General features: G+C 40.7%; 1 long non-coding RNA gene across 1 annotated transcript; it reads left to right on the top strand.

The window, feature by feature from the left end:
* The first annotated feature begins 10,983 nt into the window (after nt 1-10,983).
* LOC143112166 (uncharacterized) lies at nt 10,984-15,929 on the top strand. Its single transcript, XR_012984684.1, has 2 exons — nt 10,984-11,996; nt 12,841-15,929. It is a non-coding gene; the product is annotated as an uncharacterized LOC143112166 (long non-coding RNA).
* Nucleotides 15,930-20,067: the final 4,138 nt, after the last annotated feature.

Raw genomic sequence — 20,067 nt, 5'->3', positions numbered from 1 at the left:
CATCATTCTAATTCATTATCTAATCAACCCATTGCAACTCATCATTTAGGCCACTGGAGGGCACTATTGCTTCATGGCAGAATAGGTGTTCTGCAATCTTGTTCACAATGGATGCAAACATTTCTTGTGATAGGATCCACTGAAATGGCAGTCTCTGGGCAGGACTGACTGTTAATCATGGTCCCTCAAAAATTTGCATCATCCCACTTACAGTAGCATGTTATTCACTGATTGAGAATTCCTCCTCCATCTTATGTTTGAGGCCCTGTGTTGAGTTTACAATCAGAATCACAGGCACCTTTGAAGGGGATTCCATCAAGTCCTCTAGCCACTGAATGCCCTAAGAAATTAACTGGCATCAGAAAGCCAAAAAAAAAAATCTGGTGAAATTCACCTCTTCATTTTACATATCATAAGTAAAAAACCTTGAGGACATCTATCATTCTGCTCTCCAACTTTCCACAGCTGTGAATGTCTGTACCGAAGATAAAGTAGAATAAAGAAGTTCCACATATTTCATACCGGCCTCAGAGCTGAGAGCGAGCAGGCCCACATACACGTACTGACTGAAGCTGTCGGAGAGATGAGGAAGTGCTGGGAGAAGTCTCCTGTTCTTGCTTTTGAAAACTCCTTTGAAACAACACTCCTCTCTCGCTCCATCTCTCTCTCTCTCTCTCTCTCCCTCTCTCACACACACACACCCTCTCTTCCTCTTCTATGCTTTGATTTGATTGTGCTGGAGCCAGCATGCATTGTGAAGCTGCCTGGGGCTAGTAGAAGTGAAATCACACACCACTGTTTTGTTTTCCCTGGAAGTGCTGTCATGTTAACACACCTTTTTAAACACTGATTCCCTCTGCCCCTCTTCATTCCCTTAACACCTGTGTGTGTGGAAAGTATAACGAGTGACAGGGGAAAGAGGGGGAGATATGTACCGCTGGATAATGATATGAACAGGTTATTCGATTTTTGCTTGAATAACAAAGGGGTCAACTTGGCGAGTTTGCGCGTTGTTGAGGATATTGGATTACACAAGCAGGTCCGCGTCCAACCGTTAAGCTGCAAAGTGAGTGGGTGGCGAACGTTTTAGAGTGATTGCATGTCAATGAGGCAGTTTGACCTTTTGCTGACTGAGCGTGCTTGGTGAGTGGTGTCTCCTTCCAGTGGCAATCACCCCCCCCACACACACAAAAAAAAACAAATCGAAATCGAAACTCATTTATGCCATAATTCATGCTTTGATTTGATAATTGACATCTGTTTAGTGGTCCCGGGCGGCGCTGGCAACCAGAAAGTGTCCGTCCGAGTTTAGCCAACTTTCCGTGCGTTAATGACTGATGGGCATGTGTGCAGAGTTAAGAGCTGATTCTGATCTTTACAACAAACATCAAAATTATGAGCTGTGACGGTCCATGTGGCTTAGATTTCCAGTCCGTGCGCACGGGTGCCAAGTCCAGACGCTTTAGAGCAGCAGCGGCATACTAAACGGAGAATGGAACCCGCATGTCCACCCCACCCCCCCCCCCCCAACACACATACACACACACACACACACACACACACAGACACACCACCCCCCCTTTTCTGCCAGGACTGACAGGAACAAGCCCAAGAAACTCTGTCATGGAGCCAGAGAGTTACATCAGGCCTCTGATCTCCTGCACCAATTACTAAATGGTTGTGTTGATTTAAAAAAAGAAAAAGCTCTCATGGGATTTTAAATCAACTCCAGTAAGAGGATCATGGTGTGAGCTCATGGATTGTGTGCATTTTTGAGTGTTTTTAACTGCTTGTGTGTGTGTGTGTGTGTGTGTGTGTGTGTATTGTGTCTATGTGTGCATCAGTATGTGTGTATATGTGTGTGTGTATTGTGTCTATGTGTGCATCAGTATGTGTATACTGTATACGTGTGTGTGTATACGTGTGTGTGTGTGTGTGTGTGTGTGTGTGTGTGTGTGTGTGTGTGTGTGCCCCCTTGCCTATCTGTGTGCGTGTACCCGCCTGCACCATATTAAAACAATCTGCGCTGCAAATCATGCCCTCAGTGAACTGGCTCCCCTCTCGTCGGCTATTTACAGCCTCGCACAATCGAATTAACATATTTCTTATTCCAGACCCCTCAGCCAACATTTAGCTGTAATGCGTTGCAGCTCTCCGACTAGACCCCCCTTTCCCCGAAGCATTACCTCATGTCTTCCCATTTCGCCGGAGTTGAAGGCTCGCCGGCCCGCTTTACGATGTTATTCCATTTCATGCTAATGCATCTGGACGCGTGAAATTATGCCCTTCCAAAATTAGCAGTTTTATTGTCCAATTAAGTGCACTGCTAAGGTTAGAGTTGAGAGGAATGCCATTAACCCCTCTCGTCTGGAGGCGGTGGAAGTTAGCGGGCAGGTTAGCCGCCGCGGTTCAGGCTATGAGCTCCAGGAGTCAGCTCTCTGCTCTGCCGCTCCACCTGTGAGGTGTTAAGAAAAGACTGCTGAAAGACTAACACCTGCCTGCTACATGATGGGGAATGGTAATGCTTAGACACGTTGATACAAAACTCTCTCTAACATCTTAAACTGCCGTCAGAGGATTTTCTTGTGCAGGATCAAAGCAGAGTCTCCTTAACTGATGAAGACATATGATCCCTAAAAAAATCTGCACTGGCATCTCAACTTCTTTTCGGGTCCGTGCAAGTATTTCAGTAGCTCAGCCATTCTAGGTCAGATTATTAAATTCAGTTGTTGGCTCTTACACAATAAGATATTGATCTTAGATATGCAGTATACTCAACACAGCCACACAAGCCCTTTACAGTATTATGTACCCATTACAGTACCCTTTACAGTATGTACCCATTACTTACAGTACCCTTTACAGAGGAACACCAAGTACTGGAAGGGAAATAAATGGAGACATACTGTAGGCCCATGTGTAGTCAGCTCTGCCCACTGAACCGAGAGGTGAAAAGTGTTGCCTCGTTAGCTCAACTTTCTCTCAGGTGGAAATCACCGTGGGGTGTTGAGCGGGCCTGCATGCCATCCCCAGCTCAGGTGACGGTACGGTGCTGCAGCCCCTTTGCGCGCCCGGAGTGTGATCCGCTGCTGAAGACCAGTCAATTAAAGGCACTGGTGGAGGGTGCAGAGGCGGCCGGACCTGCTGCTGCTCAGCCATCATTACCGGCCCTATTAGCCCACAGCTGACAGATGTTCACCAGGGAACGTGTCTCAGAGATAGCAGGTGCACCGCTCCAGCCTTATGTGCGTGTGTGTGTGTGTGTGTGTGTGTGTGTGTGTGTGTGTCTGTGTCTGTGTCTGTATCTGTGTGTGTGTGAGAGAGAGAGTGTGAGTGTGTGTGTGTGTGTGTGTGTGTGTGTGTGTGTGTGTGTGTGTCTGTGTCTGTGTCTGTATCTGTGTGTGTGTGAGAGAGAGAGTGTGAGTGTGTGTGTGTGTGTGTGTGTGTGTGTGTGTGTGTGTGTGTGTGTGTGTGTGTGTGTGTGTGTGAGATAGAGAGAGAGAGAGAGAGTGAGTGTGGATGTGTGTGAGAGAGATAGAGAGAGAGAGTGTGTGTGTGTGTGTGTGTGTGTAGATATCTAGACTGTTGCTCATTAATTTACTGTCAAAAAAGGGTGTGTGTTTGCGTGTGTGTGTGTATAGAGCAGGAAATGGGTGACAGGGCTATGGCATCAGTTTTGGTCAGTAGATGTGAGTAATCAGGGATTTTGTGCGGCGGAGGTGGTCAGGTGGGCATTTGGTAATGGGAAGGGAAAGAGTTCTTCCTGATCCAGCACTAGGCCTGTCAGTCAGTGGTCACTGTCATGGCAAACTGACCGAGATACAACTATGTCATGGAAAGCTAACAGACAAAGAAAATGTTGCACAGTGGTTTTTCAAGTGTCATTTGATAGAGATTGCTGTGCAGTCTTCCCCAGACAGTGATTTATCATTTGCTACGGTTGCAATCCTCTTTATATTTACAAGGCACTGAAGCATATTGATCATCTTCTGTCAGACCACAGACTGACGACAAAGTTGTTATTTTACTACTGCTGATGTTTTCGCTTAAATTTAACCAACCATTGAGGCTATATTGTGCCTTCCTATGTATAAATAAGTGAGCCTCATATTAAATATTCATTGTGTGCTTCAGATTGTAAACGCCAAATGAGCACAAGCTGATGACAGTTGATGACTCAAAGAAAGACTTAAGAAAATAGCCCCAGTAATCTATGCATTACCTACTCATATGAGGATTCCAGACTATGATATGTAAAATGCCCACAGCAGCGTGTGGAAAGGCAACCATCACACTGAGCTAATTAGCACAGGGTCTGAGGCATGTTTACATTTGTGTTTCCTTTTAAAGATGGGATCCATTACAGCCGAGTGAGGAGCTCTGGAGGGAGGAAACGTGTTGCGCTCTCTCTCCAAATCCTCCATGCACATACACACACACACACACACACACACACACACACACACACACACTACTACTGCAACTCCAGGGGAGGACTTCTAAGTTCATGCTTGCCAATTAGTCGCAGAAAATACATTTAAAAAGCCTCCTGCTTCTAAGTGTTTCAGCAGGTAGAAAGCTTGAAATGTGGAAAAAACCAGTCTTCTGTGATTGGCGGTGGATGGCAAACCTGTTTTTTTCTCTTTTCATTTTGTCTCAAATAGATGAAAGAGAAATGAAAGCTCCTCATGCAGGAATCATACGACTTTGAAATGCATGAGACTAAAAAAAGCAGAGTTTTGATCATTGTCCTCTGCCTAGTCTCCTTAATCATTTTCCATTTTTGATACCAAACATTTTACATCCTGAAAAAAAAAAAGATTTAAGGACAAAATATTTGTTATTGTACAAAGTTTCAGTTGACCTTCTTCACTAAGTCTTAGAGAGTTTCTTTACAAGGATGTGTTAATCAGGAGATCATAACTGTGATACATCCGTTATCCTGAGAGGTGAATTGAGGTTCGCACCAGGAAATGAATTAAACCCAATGCCAATTAAACCCAATTGGACTTTGGCCTACTATGGAATTAGAAGCTTTTATTCCTGGCAATGAGTCCAGCTCATCTGCTCATTTCTTGTACGTCATGCAGTAACTGAAAATGACCCTGGTTTCATTTTCATCTATTGTTTCATTTTCATCTATTGTTTACGTCTATAGGCATGTCACAATGGCATGCTATGGATAGTGAATTTAGTTTTGTCTTTTGGTTTAAGGCGTTATGCCATACTTCTGTCAGTCTGTCTATTATAGAAACGTGGAGAAATAGGCCTTATAACTCAGACCTTAGACACCTGGAGATAAATCTAGACCACTGTGATACCATCAACCCAAAGTAGCATCTACTCACGTTAGGGTGTGATGCGGAGGTCACTAACATTTACATTGCACTGGTCAAAACATTACTGGTTTCCACCCACTTCCTTCACACACTTCCCAAGATGGACTGGACCTCCACTGGGTGTGGAGCTGAGGGACCCTTGGTTTGCATTACAGACTCATGTTAATGATAGTACTGAAGGATGTTAAGACCAGAGATGAATGCAGTATTCAGAAGATAAGTATAAGTCTAAATGCTAGAGAATACTGGCACAGCTAAAACAACTAGACACATTTATCTTTGCTGCACAGTGCCTATGGCTTGCACCACTGGTGCGAACAGAAGACTTTTCCAGAAGGGATAGCTCTAATTAAGGCGATAGTGTTTGATATCTTTGTACTTTAGTGAGCGCAACTACAGAGATTTGAAATCAAGGCTTGAGTTTATGTATGCAGCAGTCTCATCTGGGGAACATGCTTTTTTGTAGTGGAGAAGCATTAGCTATAAAATGCCAAAGGGAAGACACAGATTGAAGTAAAATCATTACACATTTATTGGCCTATATCCACTGCTTTTAAAGTAACTTCTCTGAATTACACTTGCGTAACCAAAGTGGATTAATGCTGGTGAGTTACTATAATGATGATATATGATTTATAGACAAAGGGGGCTCAGTGCATTATTTTACACCCTAGTTTAAATGTACATACTTTTAAAATGGGTCCCCCTAAGGGGAAGACAGATGCTCTGTGGTGTCTCTGGAAAATTATTAGTCCACTTAAAAGGAACCTTTCCTTGTTGTTGTGACCCTGTTCAGATTGGAACCATTCCTCTCCCCCCATCCCTGTACCATTTCTCTGGAACTTTTCCATGTTGTCCCCGGACCCAACAGATGGCTGCCAAATGTGGTGCAGATAGCCATATTAATTGCACAATTACAATGTGCTACATCAAGATCTTGTCATTAACGTTGTGATTTAAAAAGCAATTATGGCGTTTGATTATCATGGGCCTCAGCGAAACAGTGTTATTTTGTTGTTGCCCCCAGGCACCATTTTGTGGCAGATTGATCTCCACAGTGAAGGCACTGGTGTGCTCACCCTCCTAACTGACTGGCACTTAATTAGCTGGCATAGCATTAGCATAATAAGCCCTGTTTTCTGTGTGTGTGTGTGTGTGTGAGTGTGTTGTCGTGGCCTTTATTGAACTATATCATTTAGTTTATATATATTTTATGTAGTATCTTTATTCTGTGTAATATCATTGTTTTGTGAAACTGAATTCTGTAGTATGTTCAGTGTGGGAAAGGGAGACTGGTTTAAGGGAAGAGCAGGCCTAGCAGAAAAGGTCATAAATAAGGTTTGGTGACAGGAAATGTAAGCAAAACCTAAAGAATGGCAAAACCTAAAGAATGTATGAATAACAGGATGAGAGGGCAAAGGTGGAGTACCATATATTACTTGGTCAGTTATCTGTAAACATAGTGGGTGCTGTCTGGGATGACTTGAAGGGGTATAAAGGCTGGACAACAGCCAGAGGATGTTAGCTCACTTTGCTCACTGCTCACTGCTTACTTTGCTTTCACTTACTTGCTTTCTTCACTAATGCTCCGGAGTGCATTAAAGCCATCATCTGCAGTATACATCCATGGTGTGCGGACTTCTTTTGAGTTGTATTATTTAATGTGGATTTTAACACCACATAATTGGCGAGCCAGCCAGGAGTTGGAAAGGACAATATTTAAGTATCATCTCAGAGTCCGGGGTTTGGTCAGGGGAGAAGCTGATGCGCAACTTAAAATAAGGTGAGCAACTTTGCTTAATAGCAGCTAGTCTCCTCTGATCAGGCTGTACACTGAGTTATGAATACTTGTCTAAAACGTCCTCCAGTCAAAGAATCTTGCTAAAACAAAGACCAAGGGATTAATACTGCAGATTATGGTAAGCATTTGTGTGTACACTAATGTAAACAAAAGTTCTGCATGTGGAGAACTAGGCAAATTCCTGCATGTGGAGGAATACTATAGCCATATCAAAGAAGTTTTGCATGAGGAAAACTTAAAGTTCTGCATGAGGAGAACTGACTCAATTCCTGCATGAGAAGGAATGAGAGAGATAAAAGTAACAGTTTTGCATGTGAAAAACTGAAAGGTCTGCATGTGAAGACCAGGTCTGCATGTGAAGACCTCATTTCCTGCATGTGGAGGAAATAATATACTAACAAGTTGAGTACAGCTGATATCTGATATCAGGTCTGAATAAGTTGAAGTTGAAACACTCCAAGAGTGAGTGGACATGTTGTGTAAAAGTTGTGGATGTAAAGCTAAAAGAGAATACAAAGAAGTGTTGAATGGAAGTATAATAGATGGTTAGTATATGTTGCTGGTAGAATTAGAAGTCCATGGCAGAGCATTGGTAAAAGACGTCATATATTTGTATAACTTGTGATTAAGGAGAAGAGGCTGTGTGTGTGTGTGTGTGTGGTACCAGGCAGAGGAGCTGCTGGTTGAAATAGGAAAAGGTGGGGGCTTGTGTAAACAGAGCAAATGCTGGGGACAAAGGATGTAGGTCTGAGATGGTTAAAGAATGTTGAACTGGGAAATATTGGAAAATATTTCACTTTGAAAGATGTTTGGGGAATGTTTAATACTGCAAAGTGTTGGGTTGAATGTTTTGGTCTTCCATGATCAAGATATTAGAAATGGTTGATAATGAGAATGTGGTAGTGGGAAAATGGTTTTGAAAGGTTGGTAACGCCAGAACAGAATGGTTCTGAATTGCAGTGGGCAGTTGTCCACAGAAGTGGAGTGCTGCTTGCTGAGAATATAATATTGCCATAATAGATGGTCAAGGCAAAAGAAGAATAGCTTCATTGCTTGACACTGGGGCTGTCAGAGTAGTCACTTTGACCTTTTAAAAATTGAATTTGCAATAATGAGAGATACAGATACAGTTCTGCTAGTTTTTGATTTTCTTTAAAAAAATTCTATAGTTCTATGTTAAAAGATTTTCATGATACTGGATAAAGGCAAATGATATAAGTGTTTACATACTTTAGTCATACAGTATAGCTTACGTGCATAAATAATTCACTAATGTAATAGTCAAATAATGTATAGTGTATAGGTTGGTTAAGCTAGTCTCTTTAGGTTTCTGTTTTGTTTAAAAGGTCATTTCATGTTAGCATTGTTTATAATAAGATTATTGTAACAAGTTAAAGAGAGTTTGTGGGAAAAATCACATCTGTGTTATGCTGTGGATGAGTAGGCCTACGGACAGATAAGTAGGCCTAGCATGGTTAAATATGGAGTTTTAAGATCCAGGATTTGGGGTGAACGCTGATGGTGGTTCCAGGTGTTGGAAAAGTGTTGTTGTGTCCAGTGTTGATGAAAAGACTAAGATATATTATGTATAAGTAGTAGTATGTTGGCAATTGATAGGTTATATTAGTGGTAGCCTACTAATGACATATATTAGCTTATCAGTAGGTGGTAGGTTCAACTGTTAAATTAGCATTGTTAAGGATATGATAATCATGATAGTAGTATTAACAATAGGTCTAATTAAATAGCTTAGCTATTAGCATGACTAGGCTAGGTTAGCATAGTATTATTAGGCTCAGATAGCTGTTGGCATTATTAGGCTAAAGCTGGGTCAGCAACTGGCATTACTACACTGGATAGCAGTATTGAAGTTAATTTGGTTCATGGTAACATTGTTGAAGCTTAGGTATGCTTTAGAAAGATTTTGTGATGGATTATAGTTCATGGAGCACCACAGTGTTATTGGGGGAAAATAATTGAATTTAAGACTCCTTTGGATAATGTTCTAGACATATATAGGAACTCAATAAGGTTTATCAATAACTCATATTACAGTTATATGTTTGGTGTATTGTGGTATGTGTGTCATGGGTATGTGTGTTATGAGTAACATCCTACTTTGTGGTGTTATGGGTGTTAATATACAATAAGATCAGGTATTGATTCCATGTACATTTCCAGTTTAAGGTACAGGTGACTGTTTAGCTCTGAAGAGGTGGTTTGGGCAAGGTCATTTGGTTATAGAGCTGTCCTGCTATGTGGAAAAGGTTTATGGCTATAGGCTATGGTTATAGCCTTCCCACATAGTCCTGTTTTTGTTAAGAGTTGGAAAAGGGGTTTTGTATTGTCCATATCACGGGTTGCATAAGCCAAGATTAACTGACATATGATAATAATAAAAAAATGGTTAATATTTGAAATAAGGTGACACTGAAAAAGACTGACTCTGACTGACTTAAAACGTTTTGGATTACTACTTTATATTTAACAATCTAGATGATGGGGACATTGATGGTTTCAGAAGATCTCTGGGGATATTTAGTTTCTACCTGTCAAATGGTTTGAAGAATCATATGGTATAAGGCAGCAATTGTTGTTAGCACTGGGGGTTATTTGATGGAAAGTGGTGCTAAGCTGTTTGGCCCTATAGAGTATAATTTGTTATTTACATAGCTATATTATAATTTAGATAATACTGTTATAATTAAGTGGTTATAGGGTTATATGGGGTGTTAGTTAATTTGCTGTTGGGGGTTTCAAGGGGGCTCAGTACAGAGGGAACTGAGTAGTGACTCCCTTAGGAAAATTAGTTGTGAAATGTACTGTGGGTCTATTTATTTTTAACTAAGAATATGCATAGCTTAAACTTTTTGTGTAAAAATTATAGAAATGGGAAATTGATTTGTACTTGGTATACATAAAGGGTTTTAAGTATATTTAAGCCTACATTTATACTTAGATTTATATTTAGAGACTGTATATGTAGTATAGTATATTTATACTTAAGGAAAGGTTTAAGAACATTTATTTACCTATAGCTAGAGGATAGATAGATGGATGCTTTATTGATCGCCAAGGGGAAATTCAAGAATGAATGTTGAATGTTGAGAGGAGGTATGATAAGGTATGATAAAGTTAATTTCATAAAATTCATTTAGTAAATGTTAATATTACACTTTTGATAAAGTTACAGTGCTAAAGGATATAAAAATACATGGAGACAACTGGGGTATTATACTTCAATGGCTTAAGTGATAAATTAACTGGAAGTATGTTTTGGTAGTGAGGAATGGCATAATATATTAGACCATTCACTGTGGAATGTAGCATATGGACAGTAAGTTATAGAATTATATAAGATAATTACTAGTAATGTTTAGAGAAACTGGGTAAGCTGACTAAGGGTAAAGGGAATGCCATGGTCAACCAAGTAAGTATGGAAATTTGATAGTCACCTATAAGGTAATAAGTAGTGTTACAGAAACCCCAGGCTAAAGTAAAATGACTTAGTGTAAAGACTAAGTGTTCCACTTAGTGGAATCCCCATTCTGATAGTTAAAGAGACCAAAAGGGATCAGTTAATAAACAGTACAATGAAAAAGTGTTGCAGAAAAGTGGTTGAGAGAATGAGGAAATATACAGATTTATGGCTTATACAAGAATTAATGGATTTAGCACTGTTACTAAGATCAGGGATTACATAAAATTGACAATAGTAGAGCTATAAGAAGAATAGTGGAAATAGTAGGAAAAAGAGGTATTTAAAATGCTCAAAAACATCTTGACATCTTGATAGATTAATACAATAGGACCTAAGAGGCAGAAGTAAGGAGATGACTTGGGAGTGAGTGACCATAAATGAAGGAATAATAATAGATGCAGATGTTATAGGAAGATATAAGGGATAAAATGTACAGTTAATGGTAAATTACAAAAGGGCAAGGTAGATGATAGATAGAGAGTAATCTAGTAAATACTACAATCTGCCTGCAGCATGAGTTCCTCATCCCCTCCAGCTAAACAGTAAATGTAATGTGGCCTCTTATATCTAAGGGGGGTAAGGCTCATTACCAGCCGTGTGAGGACATGCTGATGTGCAGGGGTTAATCCAAGTACTCCCTGTCCTGACAGAGTTCGGAGCAAGTTCAGCACAACAGTGCTGAGCATGGACAAACTGAAAAAAGATATGGACTCTGAGGCCTTTGTTAAGGCAACAGTGGCAAACTGGAGAGCAAAGAGGGAACTTGGAAGTGCAATGGAAGCGCTTGCAGCATCAAAAAGACAATACAGGCACCTATGGTGACCTAAGGCTTCAAGTCTGGGGAAACCAGTAGTAGCACCACCCTCAACACTATGACAGTAGGAGCAACCATCACAGGTGTTCCCAAACCTGTCAGTCTACTGGCCTATGGATACCTATTATAGTGGGCACAGTCAAGCCCATGGCAGCCACAATCTCCATGTCAGTGGGGGTGGAGATTCAGACAAGATGGGAATAACTAAGGCAGAGTGAGAGGCAATTACAGAGGAGGCATCATGTGAGAATGGACATCTGAAGCAAGACAATCATCAGTTTGTTTTGACTGTCAAAGAAGTGGACAAAAGAAACAGGACAGGGAGAGGGAGGAGACACCCAGGCACTGAAGGATGAGCCCAACGAGCATGCCTTCCTCTTCCCTTGTGAAATAGCATAGTTTTAAGGAGGCCTAGTGAATTCTACAGGAGAAGGGGGATACCAATACTATCAAAGGGAGTTGATGAGGAAACCATGCTGAGGGACTATCTTATGGGTAAGCCCACCTGATACCCAACGATGCCCAGACTAGGTACAGAGAAGGTAGTTAAGACATCTCAGGGTAAGTAGGTAAATACTTTGTTAAGCAAATTTAAATTTACTCTTATTCTTACCTTTATTATATTTTGATTGTTATTTTGAATAGAAGTGATTACTGTTTAATTAATTGTAAATGCAAAAGTTTTAATCAAATTAAGTGACAAAGTGATAGCACTGCTATTTTTAATGTCAAATGACACTCCATTAATTTTTCAGGATAGGGGGTGGTGTAAGTAGGTAAGACTAACTTGATTATGTCATAGGGACTGTTACATATTAAAATATTACCTCTAGATCATGGGAGTTCCCTAGTGGTCACTCACACTCAACAAGTCTAAGGAATAGAATGATTTAGCTTTAAATGGGAAAATAAAGTCTGTAGAAATATTGAAATGATGTAATATCTGCTTTACATGTAACTAATGTGAAGCCAAAAGATCTTACGTACTATACTATGACATTTGATAAAGAAAGCAATAGATAAAATAAAGAAAGCAGAGAAATAGGATTGATAGGATAGAAAATAGAACTAGGATTTACTAATAGTTTAGATAGCCTAGATAAAGTATAGGGTTAGAAGAGGTAAGCGTAGTTTTTGAAGAATAAAACATTATAAAAGTCTATGACATGCAGAGAAATTTGAAGTAAGGTATGTTGAAGAAATTATGAGATTACTGTATGTCCTAGAACATCTAATTAATATAGCTTGCATAATAACCAGTCTTCAAGTAGTATTCCAAATTGACAATAAATAAAATAACAATGCTTATAGGGAAATTTGTTTAATCTCTATGCAAAAAGAGAATAGATGGAATTAGGATTATCATAAATCATTGTCAGAAGATTAAAATGTTTTATTATTTCAGAAATAGAAAAGCTGGTGGAAAGATGTTGGTCTTCATGGAAGGAATGGAGGTCCACAAACTCTATTCTGTTAATCACAGTAACAAAGGGGGGCGAACCCCTGGTATAATGTTAAATCATATTATTTGTTACATTTGTTACCTTGGGTTAAAGATTTTTATAATTTTTCACTGTCATTATTTGATTAATGTTTTATTTGACCGTCCCTTTGGGAAAAAAGACTCTGCTAAATTCCATAACTGTAACTTTAATGGTTAGTGGCATTTATATGATACTTACTAGATACTTTCTCAACAGATACTTGATATGGTGCTTTCCTTTGCGCATATTTGGGATCTATGCGCAAGGGGGGAGTAGTAAAGAGGAATATTTTTAGAGGAATATTTTTTATTGAAGGATTTTTGAGTTTCATAGTTACAGGAAGTTATTGATGATAGTCTAACAAATGTCATGTGTATAGTCATAATATCAGGAAAGTGATAGTGTTGTCTAAACCATTAGGTCCCAGAAGGATCATAAAAACACTTAGTGAGTGATTACATTGATATGATAAAAATAAGAAACTTTGGTAGTGGTTTGTAGGGGTTTTCAGATAGATAATAAGGGCAAATTACATGTTAAAAGGGAGAATTGCTAAAATGTATGCCTCAACAGATTTAACTGGTTTGATGCCTTACACATTGCTTCAATGCAAATAAGGTCACAACAAAACCAGAGTAATCACTTTTTGCACTAAAGATAAAAAACTGAGAGGTCCATCAGAGGCCCACCTTTGGATCAGCTCCGAGGACAAATTAGAAATGATATGGAATAATTGTCATTATTTCACAGAACAATTTATAAGCAGGAAAAAGGACTTTCGGAAGGACCTACAGGAAAAGAGTCAACAACCTACAGTGTACTGCCTGGGGACAGAAATGGTCCTGGCAGTGGTGGGTATAGTGTTTTTGGCATGTATGCTCCTGTTCCCCTGTTGATTATAGACTTCCAGGCAAGGAATTCAGTGAGGAAGGGGGGACATTGTCCCAGCAACATCTGCCCTGATAACAAACAGGGAATGTACAGAAAACTGCAGAGATCCCAGTCCATGACATACCACCAAACCACCAGGAAATTAGCCATTCAACTGTTTTTCACAAACTGTGAGGCCACAAAGAAGAGTCAGGTAACACAGAGATTATTGACTGACAAAATCTTATAAACCACCAGGAATCTGGAATATTGGTTAATCTTCCAATATGAAAGAAGTCTGTTATGTGCTTGGAGCACTAAGGGTAGATATGCACCACTGGATGATGTTGTATCAGATATTAGCCAAAGAAAGTGGAGTGTGTGTCAACATAGGAGTATATTGCAGTATTTTTATTCCCATAACATAGCTATGGTAAAACTAATAATGATAGAAAGATAGTTTAAGGGGGCATTAGGAGGATTAGAAATATGGCTAGCACAAATAGGAATAGTTGTAGGAATAGGTTTGCTTGTATTTGTGCTTGTTGTCTCTTTGTTTCTTCCTTGTTTGAGATCCATAGTGCTTAAAACAGTGGCTGGGAGAAATGGATCACAAATGCCACTGCTGTTGATGAATGAAGCAAATGGCAACCCTAGTGGAAGGAGATACTAGTGCCAGGACAGAGGACAAGGAAATGGCAACATGACAGTGATGCCAGTGATCCCAGAACTGATGCTCCTCATAGAGGAGTGGAGAAAGGAGGAAAATTAGGATACAGTATGCTGGTTGGAAGCAAAACCAGCTCTTTCATTGATGAAGTGGGATTGGGTGTGGACTCCACTCCGTCCAACAGCCAAGCCACAAATGTTCTCAGAGCATATGAGATGGAGTACGGAACTAAGAAAATGGCTTTTGTTTTTGTGAATAGCAACATTCGTAACATACTTCACACTTGAAGCGCAGCATCCAACATTTGCTAATACATCTGCGATTGCATTTACACTCTGCCATCTCCGAGGAACAATGGACTAAAAACTGTGTGTAATGAGAATGTATTATTAATAGTTTAGTGTTACTTTGGTTTCAGAGAAGAGGGTCATTATAGCATGTAACCTATCTTCATGTAGAAGCGTAGAATATTATAGGACTAGACGTATCTGAAAACACCCATCAGGAATTCTTATGTGATCTGTTTGCTCATTTGATGACTTTATGGGGATGGAAAAGCGTATGTGTAGTTGAAGGAAAGTTTCTCCTCTTGCTTGTTGTAAACAAGTGTTGCTGTAATAACAGGACAGTAGAAGAGTTTCCCTTATGAAGGTTTTTTTCCTCTAAAAACAACGAAAAAAGAGGTTTTCCCTTAAGGGTTTTCGCTTCCACCGAGAGGATTTGAAACTTGCCATTCTATTTGATAATAACACTACACTATTGGATTTGATTTAAGTGAGGGTTGGTTCAAGGGTGTAATAACAGTACTAATATAAGAGTTTTATGTTTATCAGTGGTATTGGGGACAATTGCTTAATCTTATAGTTGCTGCTGTGGTAACTGGTTTGCTTAGCTGACTGGTTGTAGTGTGACTCAGCTTAGCAGCTGTATTCTCTTGATAGTAGGGGAGGTGTTAAAATAGTGATAAATGTTTGATATTGCTGCGTAAGTGAGCACTTCATGCTCAAAGGGGGGAATGTCGTGGCCTTTATTGAACTATATCATTTAGTTTATATATATTTTATGTAGTATCTTTATTCTGTGTAATATCATTGTTTTGTGAAACTGAATTCTGTAGTATGTTCAGTGTGGGAAAGGGAGACTGGTTTAAGGGAAGAGCAGGCCTAGCAGAAAAGGTCATAAATAAGGTTTGGTGACAGGAAATGTAAGCAAAACCTAAAGAATGGCAAAACCTAAAGAATGTATGAATAACAGGATGAGAGGGCAAAGGTGGAGTACCATATATTACTTGGTCAGTTATCTGTAAACATAGTGGGTGCTGTCTGGGATGACTTGAAGGGGTATAAAGGCTGGACAACAGCCAGAGGATGTTAGCTCACTTTGCTCACTGCTCACTGCTTACTTTGCTTTCACTTACTTGCTTTCTTCACTAATGCTCCGGAGTGCATTAAAGCCATCATCTGCAGTATACATCCATGGTGTGCGGACTTCTTTTGAGTTGTATTATTTAATGTGGATTTTAACACCACAGTGTGTGTGTGTGTGTGTGTGTGTGTGTGTGTGTGTGTGTGTGTGTGTGTGTGTGTGTGCGTGCGTGCGTGCATGTAAGTGTGTGTGTGTGTGAGAGAGAGAAAGAGAGAGAGAGAGAGAGAGAGATGCAGAATGTTCAGGGAGTTGATTGGAGACACCCCTAGAGGTCTTGAAGAGGATCCGTCCTTGGCTGACCTCTAAATTCTGGGTTGTCGCATTGAGTAGCTAGAGCCAGATGACCCAGTAATCATGCGAAGGTCCTCTGGGCTTTTTAAGTACGCTGTAGCCCTCTCAAGCCTGGCAAAACACCAGCAGAAAAGGTTACGGCCATCCTTGAGGATTAACATGACGGATGTTGATTTTCATATCCTATCTTCGTATCATTCTACTCAGTGGTGAAAGAGGAAATATGAAACAGAAAAATATGAGACATATTGGGTAAATATCAGACACCGCAGCTTGGTGCTAACTGGAATTTAATTGGAGTCTACAGAGTTCTTCTTTTACACAATCTAAAGATGTCCTTTTCTGAATGACTATAAAAAGTGACACTAAGGCAACAAGCGTAAAAAAAGGCAACAAGCGTAAAAAAAAAAAAATCTTAAGTGTAATTTTCTGATGGTGAATTAAATCATTAAGGCAACAATGAATGTTTGAACAATGACCTTGGCTCTCCTTCAGGCGCATGAATCTTTCTCCCCCTTCTCTCTCAGCGACCTCAGCCTCTAGCACCGTCTAGCACCCTCCAACCAGCCACAGGGCTTGGTACTCAGTTTCCACGGGTCGGATAAAAGGCTAACACGATGGGGACAAAGGCGGTAAGTGCACGCTCGACAAGCGAGTGTTCGAGCTGTGCCGACATAAGATTCGCTTTAAAAACCTGACCCTGCGGCTTGCTGGAAGGAGCCGGACTCCCGACGAGGCGGCAGGGCCCGTCGTGCGTGAGGCTTTGATCCAATCTGCCAAGCTGCTCTCATCTCAGGTGTGAAATCCCGTCTGCCTAACAACAGCTCGCTGCCCGGCGTGCTCGGCTGTGAAATTGTATCTGTTCCCCCTCCTTTCCACCGCTCTCTTCTCCTCTCTCGTCTCTCTCTTTCTCTCTCTCTCTCTGTCCTCACTTCTACTCTCTTCTCATCACTCCTTCTCCTCCCATTCCATTTTTTTTTCACAGATGGAGAGGTAGTAAAAAACCCTACAATACAATGTTGTTTTACAGGTATGGGAAGTCCGAGAGCACCAGAGTGTTTTGTTCTTCTAAACTCCCTTTGGCAGCTCAACACTTTGGACTAAATTGCCCCAGGCGCTCCTAACAACACAGTTGGAGGCAGGTGTTAAGCTGAGCGCACAAGAATGTATCACAGGCTTAGTGGGGGAATTATGTTCTTGTCTTTCTACAGTATATACATACATGCATACTATTTATGAAAGTATGTATGTATATAGAACACTATTCTCCTATGTATGTATCTCCACTCACCAATGTGTGTGTGTGTGTGTGTGTGTGTGTCTGTGTGTGTGTGTGCTCGTTCATGGCGTGCATGTTTGCCGTTTGGCGATTAATGAGCCCACAGTGCTGGGGTCAGACGCTCTACTCTCCTGCTGGTGCGAAGCCTGCTGGGTATAATCATATATTTATTCACTTTTATCCAACATTGCCTAAGGGGCTAAGAATACACTGAAGCAATTTATATATATTTGAATACCGTTCACACTACAGCAGCCTCACTTTATTATATGTGGGAGGCCTTGAGGATCGTCTCAAGGACATGGCCTGCATTTGGTCCAAATATGTCAGCTGATACATGGCTACAGTACAGCTGCCAGGTAGCAGGTCCAAATGGCCAGGTATTTGTATTTCCTGACAGACGCTGATGATTAAACATAGGTTTCAAAGGCAGGCAGCTTGTATTCTCCATAGCTTTCCAAGGGTAATGGATGAGATTCTAAAGACATGGCTTCAGTTATAGGCTCTCTTGGAGAATTGAGTGGAACAAACAAGGTGCCTATGAGCCCTTTCTCAGCTCTGAGATCTGAAGAGCATGTAGGGAGTATCAAGTACAGGAGCGCCGTATAACATGCTTTTAAAAAAGTCAAACCGTCAAGAGAAATCCATCACCTTCACATCAAACACACATACACTCAATGGCGGTTGTGAGTGGGTCTTACACACAGCTTCTCCGACATGCATCATCGATTTTGCATCACAGCAGAACATGATATCAGCAGCAGAGGTCTGCGATTGGACCCCTCTCGACATGTTATATTTATACTCCCGGAGAACTGCTAGCCCGCGCACTCAGCGCAGAGCAATGGCGGTGGATGAAAGAGGCGTGTGTCTGTCTGTGGGCGCTGGGCTGAAACTCTCCGGCGAGCTCTCTCTCCCGTCGTGTTTGCTGTCTCCCCCTCCAAGCTGCGCCACATTGATTACCAGCCAGACGCGCCACAGGGAGGCAGACGAGCTCAGGCCTTGTCATCAAACATAACAAACGGCAGTTAGTGCTACCACACTGCCACAGCGATGGCAATGCTGCAAGATCTGGGCGTACAGTGGGTCTTTTTTTTTTATATATGTGTTGGAATTTTGAACCACCAAAGTTGGGCCCTTTTGTGTGTGCCTCAATCAACTTGTTGGAAGAGGTGTCATTTGTGAGTAAAACTGCAGAAGTAATGTGAAAAAGGAGACAAATTGTATTTATACTTGTTTTTTTAAAAGACTGGAAAAAGAGACTGCTGCTGGAGTCATCACGGAACGGGCTGTGAAATCTAATCAGCAACTTTCTCTATGCCAGAAGGATTTCATTTTCTGTGGCACCCAAGCGGTAATTAAGCACAAATCAAATTAACAATCCGTATCGAATTAGGGATAATGAAATGCAAAATTGAAACGTTTTGCCTTCACGCCAAGCAGGTGCGGTGCACAAAGAGGCATGTGAGGACAAGAGCTCCACTTGCTTCCATATGAGCTGTGAATGTTCTGCATCACCATGACATGAGTAGCATGTGTGTCAACTACTCTACAGCAACCCCCATCTGTACTGTTAGCATAGCTGGTGCTCGTCTCAATTTTTTTGTTTAGAAAATCATTTGCAAAGTTCCTACCCAAATAAATGGGTAAGGCTATTTGCACCCCTGGTACAATTAGCAGTGTATGCTATTCGTACCCTGGTGCATTTAGAAGTGAATTCTATTCGTACCCCGTTGCACACAGCAATGTGTTCTATTAGTACCCTGTCTGGTACAAATATCAATGTATGCTATTCATACCCCAGTGCACACAGCAATGTGTTCTATTAATACCCCGTCTGGTACAAATATCAGTGTATGCTATTTGCACCCCTGTGCATTTATTCTGGCATATTGATCACACAATGTAATAATAAAAAATAAAAAAACAAGTAACATGTTTTTGTTGTTACGTAACAGGATGTGAATAGCTCAGCTGTGTAGACTTTCTGAATAAGGCATGTTGTTTGCATCAATGTATAGTTAGAAGTGGATGCTATTCGTACCCTGGTGTATATAGTAATGTATGCTATTTACACCCTGGTGCGTGAACTAGCTAATTGTTGCAATCAAAACTTCCGTTTGAGAACCAATTTCTTGTTCAAATTGCGCGCCTTCTCTCCAGAGACGTTGTCTATGTCTATGACCACTGCACTATCTACTTCCACAGCCAGAGGAAGTTTGCAGATGAACTTATAGTTTATAGGCCTGAGCGTCATATTCACAAAACTAACAAACTGACGGTTGTATGTGTTCACTGAACCAAGATTATGAAAATAAAACACAACTTTTCAATCTAAAACTTAATCTGAACAGATATTAGTGCCAAAACCTTTCAGAATTCTTCACTTTCTGCTGACAAAAAAATGAATGTCCGCCATGTTTTTTGTTCACGTGAGCAACGTCTTTTTGTTGTTATGTCGCAGGGTGTGAATAGCTCAGCTGTGTGGCCAAGGCTATTCGTACCAGGGGTGTAAATAGACACTCTGAATAAATATACACATGATGAAACAACTACTATATATTGGATTATGGTGAAAATACAGAGGGGTTAATAAACACACATACACAATGC

The sequence above is a fragment of the Alosa pseudoharengus genome, unplaced genomic scaffold (assembly GCF_046254945.1).
Source record: "Alosa pseudoharengus isolate Yale_2024_CS ecotype anadromous, Long Island Sound unplaced genomic scaffold, YU_APseudo_1.1 YU_APseudo_1.1_scf_8, whole genome shotgun sequence".
In the NCBI taxonomy this organism is placed as follows: domain Eukaryota; kingdom Metazoa; phylum Chordata; class Actinopteri; order Clupeiformes; family Clupeidae; genus Alosa; species Alosa pseudoharengus.
Note: the sequence above shows the minus strand (reverse complement) of the source record. Positions and strands in the feature narration are given on the sequence as shown.